The sequence below is a fragment of the Stegostoma tigrinum genome, chromosome 29 (assembly GCF_030684315.1).
Source record: "Stegostoma tigrinum isolate sSteTig4 chromosome 29, sSteTig4.hap1, whole genome shotgun sequence".
NCBI classification, from domain to species: Eukaryota; Metazoa; Chordata; class Chondrichthyes; order Orectolobiformes; family Stegostomatidae; genus Stegostoma; species Stegostoma tigrinum.
In genome coordinates, this window is record NC_081382.1 from 14,671,035 (window position 1) to 14,688,448 (window position 17,414).

The 17,414-nt window shown below is 38.5% G+C and overlaps 1 protein-coding gene across 3 annotated transcripts in view; it reads left to right on the forward strand.

Moving 5' to 3' along the window:
- Positions 1-17,414, forward strand: part of LOC125465340 (astrotactin-2-like) — a 1,528,414-nt gene that overhangs the window by 757,808 nt on the left and 753,192 nt on the right. The window lies entirely within an intron of this gene.

Sequence of the window (17,414 nt, forward strand, 5' to 3'; positions counted from 1 at the left end):
ATTATTTACTAATTTAAAAGCTTGGCTGATTTCGCATAAAGTCAGCTTCAATCAGCAGTGCACCATTGACAGTTCCAATGATTATTTTACTGCTGCAATAATTACTGCTCTGCATTTGAGCGCATGATGAACACAAATCGAATCAATATGAACAAACTTACTGCCTGTAGTGGAAACTGCCATCAGATGTGTTTCCAAGGAAATACCAGTATTAAGTCAAGGTAGGATGAAAGCAGCCCTGATAAAAGCTAAACAGGTAAATCAAAGTAAACTCAATGGAAAACCAAAGGAAATCAATTGATGTCTGTTTGAAATAAAGTATGTTACAAAATTCATTCTTTTTAAGAATAAGGTGGCACAGTCTCAGTGGTCAGCACTGCTGCCTCACAGCCCCTTGGGCAACTGTTTGTGTGGAGCTTGCACATGCTCCCCATGTCTGCGTGGGTTTCCTCTGAATGCTCTGGTTTCCTCCCACAGTGTGCAGGTTTTTTTTTGGATTAGCCATGCTAAATTGCCCCATGGTGTTCAGGGATGTGCCGCCAAGGTAGATGAGCCATGGGAAGTATGGGATTTCAGGGATAGGGTGAGATTCTGGGTGAGATGCTCTTCGGAGTGTTGGGCTGAATGGCCTCTTTCTGCACTGTAGAGATTCTGTCATAAGTTCCCAAGGACCAAGGATGACTCAGATCCACTCTGGCTCAATGGGATCTGATATGGCTGAAAGCTCCAAAGTGATCTGCTGATTCTGCCTCTCAAATGGCAGGTAGTGCTGGATAGGTAGTGTTCAGAACTCCCTGCATTCTCTCCAATGTCTCAGCTTCTGATCTGTTCATTTTCCATGAAGCCTTTCAATCTCTTTGCTACCTTCCCAGAACAATCTTCTCCATTTCAATTGGTCACAGCCCAAGGATTAGTACCTCAGTGTGAGCCATTTAGGCGAAGGGTGCTGCTGGTGGGCAGTCTTTCTTGCCATCAGATTTAGGACATTGTGAAGCCACGACTGTTGCTTTTTCTTCAGTGCTTTAGGGTGGCTATTGTAGATTATCCAAGTCAATGAAGCTCGATTAGGTGTCAGTTAGGCTGATCACAAGATCAACATGCCATTAAGACCAATCACAGCATTTAAATTGCCATGTATTGATGGCAAACAGTAAATCACAAGTCCTAAGCTTTCTTTAAAGTTTACAACCTACATGTAAAACACTCGAAGTTGCATTGCCATATACACTTCTAGTCAGAGTGTATCTTTGGTGCTTCCCACATCAATTCCACTCACATAGTCATGATACAAGGAGGATTATCAACCCTTTAAGCTGTATCTTTAACTTTATTTGACATGTTTTTGCACTGGAATTGGAGATAATTCAGGACTAATCTTGCAATTTCCCTCTTCAAAGGCATATTTACTTACTCACAAACAAGAATAAGGGCTGCAGATGTATAGGGCATTAAGTGCAGGCGGACAGCTCTTGAATTATACAACTGTAACGAGCATCGCTAATGTCAAATCCATGAGAGTGAATTGTGGGAAGCTGAAACAAAAGTAAATAATGAGAGAAAATACTCAAGCGAGTAATACCAGTGGGGAGGACTGAGAATTAATGTTTCAGGTTAATGATGAGTCTGCTGATTTTTTTACGTATGATGCTTTGTGAGCTGTCTGGCTTTTATATGCAGTCAAAGTTGTTTTACAGAGTAGAAGAACAATTTAATAAATGAAGCTAACGGTGGGATCTTTCATCTACTGTCTTACTGAATTTGTTTCTCCCAAATCTGCTCCCTACTTCCCAGTTTGCTGTTGACTTTCCTTGTTACTCTATCGTCCTATAAAATAAAAGAAAACCTACCGTGCCAATGTTATTGCTCTGGTGTAAATTCATTCAAAACCCAATGTTTCATGTTGCAGTTTGATCAGTTAGAAACATAGAAATCCTTTTTACACATTTGTTAAATTGGACAATCAAATATAAGCTGATCAATAATATGATCCAGCAGCAGTCAGCCATTTAAAAGTTATTTTATATTTCCCAGATTTTCTTTCCTAATAATTAAGATCATCAAAACAGAAATCAATTCAAGAAGCACATTGTGAAGGAAGAAAATCCAGAAGCTGATAGGTTACATTACTACACGTATCAATTGGTTGTGAAAATGAGGTATTGAGAAGAGTGCAACTTATTCACTTGTAAGATGTGGGCATGGCTGGCTGACCAGCATTTATTGCCTGTTCCTAGTTGCTCTTGTGAAGGTGTGGTGATCTACCTTCTTGCACCACTGCTGTCCACATGCTGTAGGTTGACCCACAATGCCCTTGGGAAGGGAATTCCGGGATTTTGACCCAGAACCGTTCCCACCCTCCAAATGTTGTTCAACATGGAGGAGTACTGATTCTTCAGCCATGGGAGGATGGTACATAATAATCAGTGGGAAGCTTCCTTGTCCATATTTAAGCTGCAGTTATGAGACTTCATGGGTTTGGAGTCAATGTTGAGGACTCCCTCCCTACTGTATATCATGGTGCCGCAACCTCTGCTGTGTGTGTCCTGCCATTAGGACAGGACTTATCCAGGATGGCGATGGTGGCGTCTGGGACTTTCTGTCAGCTGTGATTCAGTGATTATGACTATTCAGACAATTGCTTGACTATTCTGTGAGAGAGCGCTCCCAATTTTGGCCGTAATCCCCAGATGTAAGTAAGGAGCCCTTTAAAGGATCAACAGGACCATTGTCTTTTCTGGGATTTCCTTCCCTGAATGACATTAGTGAGCCAGATGACTTTTTTTTTTCAACATTTGACAATGCTTTCATCACCATCAGTAGGTTCTCAATTCCAGCCATGTTTTCCTGATTTCAAATTCCTCCATCTGCTATGGTAAGATTCAAACCTGGGTCCCCAGACATTAGCTAAGTTTCTGGGTTAATAGTCAAGCTGTGATATCACCAGGCCATCGTCTCCCGATAAATGATGTTTGCCAGAATTTCCAAAACAGTATTATATTGATATTTTCAGAGGCCCGTTATTCTCTAGTTATTGAATGGACAGGAGGCTTTGAAGGAAGAAGCATACCATATTTAAAAATACAAATTCATGTGTTTGTGTCAGTTCTTAGTAATTTTTCTCCCAGTCTGTTTCATATCTTATTAGCTTTCCAGTCAATGATCATGCTAACTGTATATTAGCAATTTGTAAGGAAAGGTAATAATGGCCTTTCAGTGTTTACGGTAAAATCAAGCAATTTGATTGTCACAGCAATTTCTTGAAGGACCATTTGAAGTCAGTGAGCATGGTACTTGATCAGTCAATAGTTTGATATTGCAGTTATTGGGAGTGCCTGGATGCAGTTTGAACTCACAAGGGAAGAAAGCAGGAGATAGATACTAACTTCTCTAAATATGGGTTGTTTTGCTTTTGCATCATTTTTTGCCAATGAGAGAATTAGTATACCTGGGGAATGTTCTTCAATCACGAAACAGGATGTCAGACTGCTAGGCAAATGCAAAAGTTACTGAAAGTAAGCTAGCTCCTTTTTTGAAAGTGGCAGAAATGTTACTTTGTTTCATAAATCAAGAATCTAATTATTACTGACAAGCAGGAAAAACAGTTCACTGATACAATATATTTGATCAATCTTTTTTATTTTCAAGAAATTGGGGCACAAGTCTGAAATGGCCAAGTTTAATCTTCTTGATACACATAAATCCAGTGGCAATGGATTATGGTGAACTGTATTTATTTAGTTTACTCGATGCTTCATGTTTTGTCATGTCTTATCTATGCAGTGATCCTTCCACTATTGTAACTTTGTCACTCCAGTGATATCTCAGCACTCTAGTTTCATTTTAGATTATCTTCAATATTGTAATCTAATTCCTCTCATGAATATTTTCAAAATAGTTTCACAGCAAGAAATTCCTACTTTTCTTTGAAAATGTTAAATATACTGTCGTGCTTCAATATCTTCCAAGAAGTGAAAAACATTCCTTGTATTAGCAAGTGATATTTAATCCCCTTCAGTTAATGTACCTGAGCATTCTGCCCTCATATCACTCTCACATCATAATCCTTCTGCAATTGTGGGCAAAAGCAATGGTGCAGAAATATTATCTCCAAATAACTTTCTGACAATTCCCTATGTATCTCTCTTTTATGTTTGTTGTTGCCTCATTAAAAGTCTGCCTTCTTCTCCTATTTTGTCTATATTGCTTATCAATGCATGTGATATTCATCAGTGCGGATTTTTTGTGGACCTACATGGACTTAATGCTGACATGAAGTGGAAGTGTTAATACACTTTTAGTTGGGAAAGTAGGAGAACAAAAGCAGGTTATTTTTCAGTGTCATGCCTTTAGGTTATCAATTTGTGGTGAATTGTGTGTGCAGATTTACATTCGTCTAATCTTGGCCTGCTGTCTTATCCAGTTGTACCTGAGGTTTCCATGTCAAATTCTACATTATGTGGGACAGGAGCTGCAGAAAAGCAGCTCACAGGGAGCCTTTGGATAGGAAAGGAGGAGGCAGAGGTGTGGTTGTAAGGTGATGATGCAGTGTTGCACTTGACATACTTGTTCTCTCAAGTTTGGCACCTAGATTAACAAGATGGTGAATGATGTTCAATTCTTTCTGAGCACTGACATTGTGAAGGTGAAATGAATTAGAGGCTGATATGCTGGCATTAATTTGTAGGTACCACCCACAAAACAAACTGACCAGTACCTTTTGGCTATCATAGGTCAAGACCCTCAGGGCCACTGCTCTTGTCACCAAATGCAGAATATTTTGCCCCAGTATAGTAATAATCTCCTCACGCAAAATTTACCAATGTAGAACTCAACTCAACAACTCACATTGTCACACGCTCATCTCAAACAACTCCCAGCTTCCTTTCACCATTCTCCTTCCCAAAGTATCACACCATCCCACCCCGCAATATAAAGTCAGTAATTAAAATGAAAATGCTCCTGGAGAAATTTTATTCGACCCAAAGCCCAACTTAATTGAGTGACCTGAAATGATCTGAACATGCGATTGGGTTAGGGTTAGGGTTAGGTTGAATCCAATATGTTGTACAAAATTTACATTTGAAGTTTAATTTGAAATTTAATTTGAAGAAGATTTTAATTTGAAAAAGAATTGTATTACTTTTGCGGGCTCATATCTTTCAGTGATGGCAATGAAAATGGAATGGGAGGTTTTGGCCCTGGTGCCAAAGTTTGATCCAAAAGATTCTTTCCTTGCTGCAGTATTGGATTTGTCTTCCAGTTGTATTTCAGTTTTCAATTTCATAGAACAAAGCAGAGGAATGGAAGTGGCATCCATTTCTAATTCCAACCTAGGAATGATATGTCATTCATAATATTGCACACTTTGAGAGGACTTTTATGATTGGGAGATTGTTTTACATTCTGAATATTGTAATAGCTATTTATAACTCTAATTTATTTGTCTCATCATAGCTCCTGTGAACTATCCATGATGAATATTCGGTGAGTTGGCAGAGAGAGTTTAAGGGTAAAGGGTGCTAAGTGATGGTATAAAGTGGGTGGGAGCATGGATTGCCATGATATGGCATGGGGCAATAAAGGAACATGGACAAGTGTAGGGGAAAGGATTGATGTGTGTTGGCATTGATGCAACACCTGGAGTGTATGGGAAGTGGGTGGGGGTCACTGTCAGTGTTTCCTTTAAGCTGCACAGTTGCACATATGCTCCAAGGTTCCATGCATACTGATTGGCGTAACTTACGTACCAAAAGCACTGAGTTCCAATAGAAGCAGTGTTGATGGTGGGTTGTGAGTTGGAAGGGCTGGAGAGCATAACTGATAATAAAATAACTTGAATGAAGTTCTAGAGAATTGATGTGAACTTGCCTCATCACTCAGCAACTTGTGTGGCTGCTTTTTATCTGCTTTCAAGGACTGTGGACCTGACTATATCCAGCATGCCCTCTCAATTGTTGGGTCTGCCACTCATTTATCCTGAGGCCACAATATGTTTAAGTCAATGAAATACTTTTGTATTTTAGCCATTTTAATGGAAATGTGGCAGCTAATTTACGGACAGCAAGCTTCCATAAACAGTGATGTGAGCATAATAAGGTATTTATTTTAGGAATGTTAATGGAGGGATAAATATCAAAGAGGACACTGTAGTTAAGTTCCCTGCTCTTTTTCAAGATAGTGCATTGTCCAGTGCAGAAAATAAACTGTCCAGGATTAGGGGTCCAGAGTGTGGATGCAAGGACACAGGTCTGGGAAGGTTGATCAGACAAAATTAAATGCTTAAGTTGAAGCCACATTGATGTGTAAGATTTTGCCCTCCATTGACAATGAAGCTGAGCAACAGGTACAGAGTTAGAGCAAAAGCAATTAAATTCAATGGCATCACTTGATTAATTAGCAACCTTCCATCAAGATTTGCTAACAAAAGTTGATTACATTTTTAGTTCAGCTTCTTGTAATGTGACATATTGCTGTAGAAGCATTGCATTAAGTTACAAGGCTGTTTCTTTCGACTTGTTTGAGGAAGAGTTGCCTGGGGCATGCCAGGAAATTTCCAATGCCCACTAACGTACTCAGGAGTGAAGATCCCTGAATTGGTATCTGGTAGATGCTGAGTGAGCTGATCTCATTGAATCAATCACTAGGCTGCTAGGACTGACTTGCACTTGTGTGGCACAGTGGGTTCAACCAATCATGGTTCACACACCTTATCACCAATATTCCGTCTAATTTTCATTCGGCATGTACAATCACTGCACTGCACAATCCCTTTAAGATTGCTGTACCATCAGACACACTGAAGTGAAAGTTGCTTGTGTGTATGGTCTGTTAGTTTCCTAAACCAATAATCAGCTATAAATGCACACATTGATTTCCCAATGGAAACATTGTGAATGACACACATTGCTTGTAGATATTGAAGCAAATGTGTTTGAACTCAATTGTGATGCCTTCGATGGTGCAGTTGGCTGACATTCAATGCCAGTTTGTTACGAAGAGCAAAGTGTAGGTTCACCTCCCAACCCCATGCCATTCTGACTTGGAAGGATATCACCATTTCTTCAGTAACATTGGAGTCAAAATCCTGAAACGCCCTTTCTAACAGAGCCATGACTGTACCTATTCCAGTATGTCAAGGAGGCAGATCATCATCACCTTCTCAATGGCAATTCATGACAGCAATACAACATTCCACCAAACAAATTTTTGTTCAGAAAATCTTGGCATGATACTAATTGTCACGTGGCAAGTGGGGAACTTACCCCAGCAGATTCGCACATCTGAAAGAGAAAAAATAAGCACAAAATTACTTATATCAGTTGACTTCACTGAAGTTGGATGCCAAGAAGAGGAAAATTCTGACGGATAAATTTCAAAACATAAATAAAGGAAACAATCTGGTTAAACAAGAAGACTTTAATTTTTGATGGGAAATTATACAACAGCTACTGTCTTGCTGTAAAGAATCCAAAAAAGCATCAAGTTGGACAACAATTTGACAAACTGAACCCACAGCACCAGAGAAAATTGCTTATATCTTATTTGTGAAATAAAGCAATTAATTAAATGACACGTGAGAAAGGAATCCAGTGTATAATTATGTTTGGTGTCATTCAGTGTTTCAAATAGAAGTACCTGAGATTGCTAATTATTGCCATGTGGAAATCAAGGCACAAAGGATCGGTATATAACCTCAACTTATTAATGTACAGACCTTGACAGCCTATATTTGAATCCAGATATATCATTTTTTGGAAGCAAAGGCTCCAATGGATCCACATGAATATAGTCTGCTCTTATTAATGCAAACTTACTAAATGCAATACTTCCTACCACCTATTTTACAATTTAATTATGAATCCGTCTCTCCCAACTGATCGCTATGATGACAATAGAAAGAAATGTGTGGAATTTCAACTGAAATGACACTGAAAACTTGTGTCAATATTGAAGTAAAGGAGATCACTAAATAGACCGTGACATTATTCATGATTGATGACTCCAGAGCAGCATTAAGGTGATTGTGTATTGAAATGGATGTGATGTCACAACTAAATGCTGAATAGAATGCATTTACATTTCTGCAATGATATTAGCCTTAGCTCAATTGGAAGCACTCATGTCTCAGGCTGAAGCTTCTCAGATGTTTCTACATTATGGAGAGAGCTCTGCATTGGCTGACGTGTTTTCTTCAGATAACACTGATATTCTGACAGCCTTCTAATGTGAATGTAAAGGATTTCCCCTTGCTTGCCTGAGTTCTGGCCAACATTCATTCCTCAATAAACAGCACGCAAAGAAATAAACTTTCCATTATCACAAAATGTTTGCAGTGACTGACTACAATCCAGAAGTATTTGGTTGTTTAGCATTTTGGGCTGTCTTGAAATCATGAAACATGCATGGCTTCTCTTCAGTGGATTTTCTGGAACAGTGACCCAATGCAGTGTGTGCCAGGGAGCAGATGACCTTGAACTCCTGGAGTGTTAGTGAAAAATTACTTATGCTATGGTGATTTGTGACAGATTAAAAATAGGACCATGAGAATTAGGAACAGGAGGAGGTAATTCAGTCCCTGCACCATTCAATAGGATCATGGCTGATCTGACATTTCTCAAGCCCTCTTCCCTGCATTTTCCCTACAATCCTTGATTCCCCGACTGATCAAGAATCTCACCTTCTCAGCCTTAAATATACAGGATATATATCTGCAAATTAAATACATCCGCCCCCACAGCTCTCTGTAGCAAGGTGTTCCAAAGACTCTCAGCCCTCTTGTCCCTCATCTCAATCATTGAAGGTTATCAGCTTCTTTTCAGTTCAGAATAATTGAGGGTTGATTTTTGGTTTAGAAAACCCAGAGACTGAATTTTTGTTATGACAGTTCAATGGAAACTTGACTGGGGTCAAAAGCAAATATAGTGTCTCCTGTAGGAGTGTGTTTTCAGAGCAGTTAAGGAAATAAGTAACTTCAAGTTAGGTGTGTACAATGTTTGGTAAGAAGTCAGAGCTTATCAGAAGCTGAGAAGGTTTATTGTCTCACTATTAGAACTGTCCAGACATGAAGCATCCATTGTTCATAGGATAAAACCTGGGAGAATTTATCAATCTGAAACCAAAAGTTTTGATATGAAAGTATAATTTCTCTGAATTTAAAACTCTCGAATGTGTTGTATTGGGCATAGATCAAAACATTGTCTTTCCTAAACTCTCTTCTATATCTAGTAGCTTTACTTGTTTTCCCTTTTGTGTAACAAACTTCTGTTTAGTAGTTTAAAAAAAAATCTTCAGCTTCTTGTGACTATTTTATTGTGGGATCTGACTTGCACAATCTTGCTATCAGCTGGGATCATAACACTGGACATTAAAGTATCTTTTCAATGTTAAAATCAACATAAGGTTTTCTTTTCCCATTGTTAATTCTTCCATACATTTTTGATATCCTCAGGGAAAGATTTAAAAAGGGATTTTGAATCCAATTGATGGAACAAGCATAATTATCACACCTTAAGAAATTGCAAGACTATTGAAACACAGGCATGAATTATGATATCTACAGAGGTTAACTCAACACTCCCACACTGTCAGACTGTCTAAAATGAATGTGGAAATTAACCATAAACTTATAGATCTGTTGGATTTTTAAAGGGTAGACGAATGGTGAAATGTCTGAAATGCTCTTTATTGATGTATGTAGGGGGTCCAATTATATGTCACTGCCTCGCACAAGTACTTTCCTGTCAAGTTGATTAAATGTTCATATGCAACTGAAAGCTTTTGGAGCTCTGACATTTGGTGCATGCACATCAATAAAAGTGTTCTGAAGTTTCCATTTCAACTGAAAAAGAGGAACCAAGAATGGAATTGAAAAATATTCAGATTTCTGGGTTGTGGTCAGATATATTTTTCCCAATGCGTAAAATTCTAAAATAATTGGAATGTTTCTTTAAAATTGCACATCCAATAAAATGTAGAAATAAAGTTTATTTTTCTGTGCTTCTGTAATTTAGACAATTTAAATGTAGGAGTTAATGTGCATAATTTGCAGCTCACAAAATTTGCCCATGTGATTTATCTTTTGCATTTATTTTAATGAAAGGAAGGTTATTTGGGCCATGAATCAGCCACAGGGACTTTCACACTGAAATTTCCTATTTAAGCTCCCATCGCAACATTTTTCACACTGTGCCACAAGACTCGGCCCTTCAGCTGATGATTTACCACAAGATTTTGAAGGGTTTATTTGCTCTGTTTATTCTTTATGCTAATAAGGTGTGTCATGTAGCGTATATACCTTTGAGAAGCAAGATCACATTGGAGATATGGTTCTGAAAGATCTCCACAATGGGGTTATTTCTGCTTTTTTGGTTTGTTTGAAACTAGTTAATAGAAATAGTTTGCTATGATTAGCCAGCAGTTCCTTGATCATTGGTTTTCATTTTCTATAGGTTAACTCATGTAACATACGTCATGAATACTGGTTTTTAGTCGATCCAGATATCTTGAAGTTTACTCATGACACTATTTACAATGCTGCCCTATCTCAGACATACACATGCAATCTGGATCCAGTGCTTACTAGTGTTTTAATAGCTTTCATACAAATAGCTGACTGACTGACCACATGAGATAACAAGGTGTAGAGCTGAATGAATACAGTAGGCCAAGCACCATCAGAGGATCAGGAAGAGATAATGGGAACTGCAGATGCTGGAGAATCCTAGATAACAAAGTGTAGAGCTGGATGAACACAGCAGGCCAAGCAGCATCTCAGGAGCACAAAAGCTGACGTTTCGGGCCTAGACCCTTCGATGAAGGGACTAGACCCGAAACGTCAGCTTTTATGCTCCTGAGATGCTGCTTGGCCTGCTGTGTTCAAGCAGCTCCACACTTTGTTATCAGCAGATCAGGAATGTTGACTTTTCGTGCCTAGATCCTCCTTCAGAAAATTTTCAAAGGCCCGAAACGTCAGCTTTCCTGCTGCTCTGATGCTGTTCAGCCTGCTGTGTTCATCCAACTCTACACCTTGTTATTTCAGATTCTGCAGTTCCTACTATCTCTGACTGAATACATGATCCTGACTTCATTATAGAAAGACAATGACTGAAGATGAAACAGGCATGTATATACTAGAACGTTACATTTTGTGATACCATATGACATGTGAGTCTGACCTGGAACATATTCCATAATATAACAATTTTAATTTGGTTATTTGTTTGACTGTTAGACATTAAAGGAGACCAAAATTGTTTTATTGTCGAAGATGTTTACACATGCAGGCATTGGCAATAGCTCTGGGCTAACAGGTGTGGAGTCTTCAAAATCACAAGACAGTGTTAAGAAATTCAATCTGTAAACAGTTATGCTTATAATGATTGGAACATTATCAGGCAGGAAGAGCTCATAGAATAAGTGTTCCCTGATTGGGGCTTTTAAATCTGGTCCAATCATGGAGCCTTGGTTGACAGATATAAACAGGAGTGTCAGGGATTCTGGTCACTCCAGGAGCTGGGTCCTAGCAAGCTGTGTCAGCGTCACATACTATGCACATTAAATAAAGGGTAATTTGGTGACAGGATACCAGTCTTTGTGGAATTATTTCAATGCTGTTTTGGGAAGTGAAAGAAAAACACAAATTTGTTCTGGTTTAATGGGCCTGTTAAAACTCAATTTTCAATTCACGGAAGCAGGTTGGGACAGAATAAAGCCTGCTGACCTCAGAAGCAAATTATAGATAGCCATGGAAGCATGCAGTTGCTGAAAATAACTTGTTAGAAAGCCTCCTGTAATTTTCTGGGACTTTTTCACAGTTGTTTTGAAAGCTGTTGGCCTTTTAGTGGTCACATCTCACAGCCACACCATCTTCCCAACTCCATGTTACTCAATCCAAGAACCCCTCTGACCAGAGTGCCCCTTTATAAGCTTATACTGCTTCATGACTCAGCCCGTATCATTTCTCCAGCCTCTCAGTCAACTCCAGCAGTGTCCACCAAAGGTAAACCTCAGGTGTCATGTGGAGATGACATAGGTATTTAATCATTGAAAAAAAGTCCCAGTTGAACTACATCTTAACTACAATATTTAAGGGTCTACCAAGCTTTCCCAAATCAGGAAACCTGAAACTTGGGAAAACAGAAACTTGGCTGTAAGTGTCAGCAAGAAGTGATGTCATTTGTTTGTCGCTGAGAGCAGTGACAAGTGACTTTCCTTATAAAGCAGTGTACACACCGCCTCAGTGTATATTGTCAGTTTACTCGTGGTGGGTTTAATTGTTTTGCAGAGAATAAAGCAACACCTTTACCTGTCTTCATCAAAGTCATGACAACGGGTCAGCAATTACGTTCTCTCATCTTGCCAACATATAATTTACAAATTGTATGGCTGCAATAATAAACTCCATGTAAACAGTCTGGAATTTTTGTCTTTAAATTTCTCCAGAACCTTTAAGAGGTTTTGATCAGTGTACACAATTGCCTCAGACACACTTCTGGCAATACAACTGCTGAAATATTGTAATGCCAACATCTAGCTCCAGGATTCCTTCTTAATTGTGGAATATTTCTGTTGATGATTATGTGGTTTGCTAGTAAAATTATTCAGAAGCATTCAGAAGCAGCATGGTTGTTAGCACTGCTGCCTCACAGCACCAAGAATCTGGGTTCAATTCCATCTTTGGGTGACTGTCTATGTGGAGTTTGCATGTTCTCCCTGTGTCTGCATGGGTTTCCTCTGGATGCTCTGGTTTCTTCCCACTGCCCAAAGATGTGCATGGTAGGTGGTTTGGCCATGCTAAATTGCCCATAGTGCTCAAGATGTGTAGATTAGGAGAGTTATAGGAGGACGGGCCTGGGTGGGATGCTGTGAGAGTTGCTGTGGACTTTTGGCTGAAGGGCTTGATTCCACATTATATGAAAGATATATGAATGCAAGGTTCTTACATAATTCATTGAATTTAATTTTTCTGGCACTTTACAGAATGTTGCCGAAAACATATTTTATCTGTTAAATTCGAGCCTATGCTGACTTTGATTTTGTTGATTTCTTTCAGTAGTATTTTATTGTTTGGATGTTTAGTTGGTTTGATGACTAGAATGTTGTGTGGGATAAAGCCAACAACATGGGCTCAATCCATGTACATACAGTGATAGTTCATGGAGACCCTGCCTGCTCACCTCACGCCACACTTGTGGAGTGATTATCCTCGAGCTACACATAAAATGCTGATTCTTTGTAAGAGAGAGAGATGTCTATGGTCCTTTTACTGACTTAATATAGATGAAAGCAAAGCCTTCTTGCTTTTTTTAACCTTGAACATTGTTCAACAGCTGAACTTGATCAGCTGTGTAAACATTTTCGCTACAAGATCAAGTTGGAGACTAGGAATGTTGCAGCATACCAGTGACGACTTAAATTCCCAAAGCCTGTCCACCATAAAATGCAAGTCAGCAGTGTGATGGAATAGTGTCTGCTTGCCTGGGTGAGTGCAGCTCAAACAGCACTCAAGAAACATGACGCCATCCAGGTTGAAACTCTTTAGACAGAGCTTTCCGAATTCATGGCCATTACTTGAAAGTTACCCCTAAGTCATTCACTATTCAGACTTGGAAATATATTGCTGTTCCTTCAGCATCACTGGGTCAAAATCCTCAATCTCCCTCTATAGAGACATTGTGGGTCCATGTACAGCAGGTGGACTGCATCAATTCAAGAAGGCAGCTCACCACCATCTTCTCAAGGCCAACTAAGTGATGATCACATCCTGTGAATGAATTTGAAAAATAGTATTTTTGTCCTGCTCCCAGAAAAACCTGGGTTAACCTACTTACTTTGCACTCAAAAAGCACTGTTCATGTTTTAAATTCCGCGCTACTGTTTCTCCTACTCTTTCAATCATGGATCATATTTGCTTCTGCAAACTGTTCTATTATCACACCCCAGTGTACTTGATTCATTTCATCAAATTTTCTGTTCCTGTCATTTTCAATTCATTAAAGTTGTTAGTTTATTTAATTAACTTTGTGTGTGACTGTTTCCATATCATTAGTTATTGAACTTGCTTCATCCCATTCTCAAAAGTGACACTTCTAATTATTAGTTTTAGTACTGTAAATCAGAGGCATTTATAATATTTGTTCATGCAGGGCATAGCATCCTATTATCATGCAGGATATATCCTAAATCACTACAAGAAGCACTGCAATAGACTAAATCACGCTGCATTAAAGACATCCATTTAAACCATTAATTCTGTGCTGAAAGAGTTTCCGATTAATTCAACATTCTGTTTCTGCTTCCTCATTGCCTGACAAATGTTTCCTTCCCGAGTATAAATACAAGGGATCAAAAAGCAAAAGTAGAAAGTCATATTCCTTTTTTATGAATGTGACCTTGACAAATTTATCATTTCCCAAACAGAGATCAGGAAGTAGTAGCTAATTGGATAAAGGATTTATCAAGACTCTTTAATTAAAGTGAACTGTCTGTAAACAACAGGCGGGTTCACCAGCAAAATCTAATGATTCACTACAGACCTTAGGCTACCAATTAACAAAGTCTCCAGAGATCACTGTAAACACTAAATAATAGGTTTAGGTTGAACTAGAAATGCCTGCTGGTTTCACTTTCAGAAAAAAAAGTGCATTGTAATTAGGAAGGTGTGCAACAAAACCAAAATATTTGAATGGCCAGAAGCATATTTTAAATTTAACCTATTTTTCGAATCAACCTGCTCTTGGATGTTATTACATACCTCTAGACCAGGCAGTTCTTCAGCCCAGGCCTCCTGGTCCAGGGGTATGGACACTATTAAAGTATCGATTGATTAAGATTCCAATCAGGTCCTACAATTTGTATCTTAAGACATCCCATTGTAACAGGTTGATTTAATGACTATGCAGTTGCTTATTTCAAGCAATATTGTACAAATTTGAGTTATAGTGCATTTCTTTTGCCAGAGTTAATTAACCTAATATTATAAAAGGGCCAAGATATTTGATAAGGTAATTTCAAAAGAACTATTACTGTGTCATTTAATCAAGATGTTATGACTGCCACTTGAACCCGTTTGCAGTTGCTATTAGAACTTTGTTGAATTATATGAATGAAGTCAGGCTTTCAGTCTTGACCCTAATAAAGCTTGAGCAAGTAAAGTTGGCTTAGACTAAATAAAATGAGCAGCCTCATAACCTTGTGCTGAAGCATCTTGTAATATTATTAAGTTTACTGCTTCCATTCTTTAGCTATATCGACCCAAAATGTTAACTCTGATTTCGCTCCACAGATGCAACCAAACCTGCTGAGCTTTCCCAGTAATTTCTATTTTTGTTACTGACTGACAAAATAAAATTTAAAGATTATGAATGGAGAGGACATGTGGAATTTACATGTTGTTTTATTTTTGCTGTAACTCCTGGTTAATCAATATTATAATATATCCCTTTCAGTCTGCCAGCATAAAAACAGTTTCCACTTGTCACCAACTCACGCTGCCATTCTTATGGCTCTTTCCTATTCATTACATTGTTTTGTAATAGTCAGTCCTTGAAGCATAACTCTAAGCATGTAAAAAATCCTTATGGATGTGAGTTTGCTCGCTGAGCTGGAAGGTTAGTTTTCAGACGTTTCGTCACCATTCTAGGTAACATCGTCAGTGAGCCTCCGACGAAGCGCTGGTGTTATGTCCCACTTTCTATTTATATAATTAATTATATTAATAAATAGAAAGCGGGACATAACACCAGCGCTTCGTCGGAGGCTCACTGACGATGTTGCCGAGAATGGTGACAAAACGTCTGAAAACTAACCTTCCAGCTCAGCGAGCAAACTCACATCCAGAACCTCAACCTGAGCTACAAATCTTCTCAAAACTCGCTAAAAAATCCTTATGTTATCCTACCAGGTAGCATCGTGTAATGTAGTGTTGACCTTACACGTGGTAATTCAAATTCTGAATATAAAAGTATCCAATAATGTAGTTAACGCTATCATTTTATAATCTCAATTGCGTTTGTGAGACTCCATTTCTTATTTTCTTTGTCACTGCTTCTCAATTGCAGCGTCTACTCAGTCAACTCAGTTATAGGGACAGGCTGGACAGGCTGGGACTTTCTCCACTTGAGCACAGGAGGTGGAGGGGTGACCTTACAGAGGTTTTTAAAATCAAGACAGGTATAGATAAGGTGAATTTCAGGTGTCTTTTCCCTAAGCTGGGATGTTTCAAGATTAGGAGACACATGTTTAAGGTGAGAGGAGAAAGTTTTAAAAAGGGTGTTAGAGACTACTTTTGTTATGAGACAGTGGCTTACACATGGAATGAACTTCCAGAGGAAGTGGTGGATACGGGTGCAGTCACAACGTTTAAAAGACTTTTAAATGATTACATGAATGAGAAAGGTTTGGAGGGATATGGGGCCAAGCACAGTTAGGTAAGTATGCTTTAGTTTAGGATTATGGTTGGCATGGACTTGTTTTACAGGAGGATCTGTTACCATGCTGTATGACTACAACTGGCAATATTTGCCTATAGATGCCCGGAACTGAGGTCAAGGTTTTTTTTCTGAAGAAGGGTCTTGACCCGAAATGTCAGTTTTTCTGCTCCTCTGATGCTACTTGGCCTGCTGTGTTCATCCAGCTCTACACTGTGTTATCCAAGGTTTAAAATTCCACTGACTCTGTGTTAAAGTTTCACCTTTATTTCTGCATACCTGTTAGAATATCACAGGTTAAGAATTCTGTGTCAGGAATTTGGAAAGTATGAGCCACCATCCATGTTTAAATGGTCCTTGTTTTATGATGATATGTATCTGATTGACTGCTGAACAGTCATGCTGAAGACAATGGTTTCTTTACACCTTTATCCATTCTTCTTCCTACGGCCATAGTCCTCCTTAGTCTTTTGTTTGGCAAGCAGACAAACAGTCAGCCAATGGAGTGTACTTTGCTGGGAATTATGAATACATACTGTCATTGATAACTTCATTGAAAATATTTTCATTCTCCCTAAAAGGGAACATAATTTTTCAGTGATAAACCCAGAGTGGAAATGAATCTTTGTTCAAAAATTAAGACACTTGGTGACATATCTCATAAATAAATGTCTTAAAAGGAATACAATGTCATGATAACTTAAACTCTAAATTCATCAATTTTGTAATGATTAAAACACCTTAAAACGGATTACTCATTTATTTTTTTCTCTATATGTTTTGGTTTTACTGCTCATGAGGATCCTATCCCAGAAGGTGACTGTGAACTGAATTCAGTAATGCTTGTAGCTTCCTAAAGTCAGGAGGAAATGATTGAAAACAAATGCTTCCGAAAAATAAATCCGAGCTTTTTGAAATGGGCTTTCAAGATCCAGTGAAGAAAGGCTAATCACTGTTTCCAGTGATCACAAAAACTCAATGAGTTGA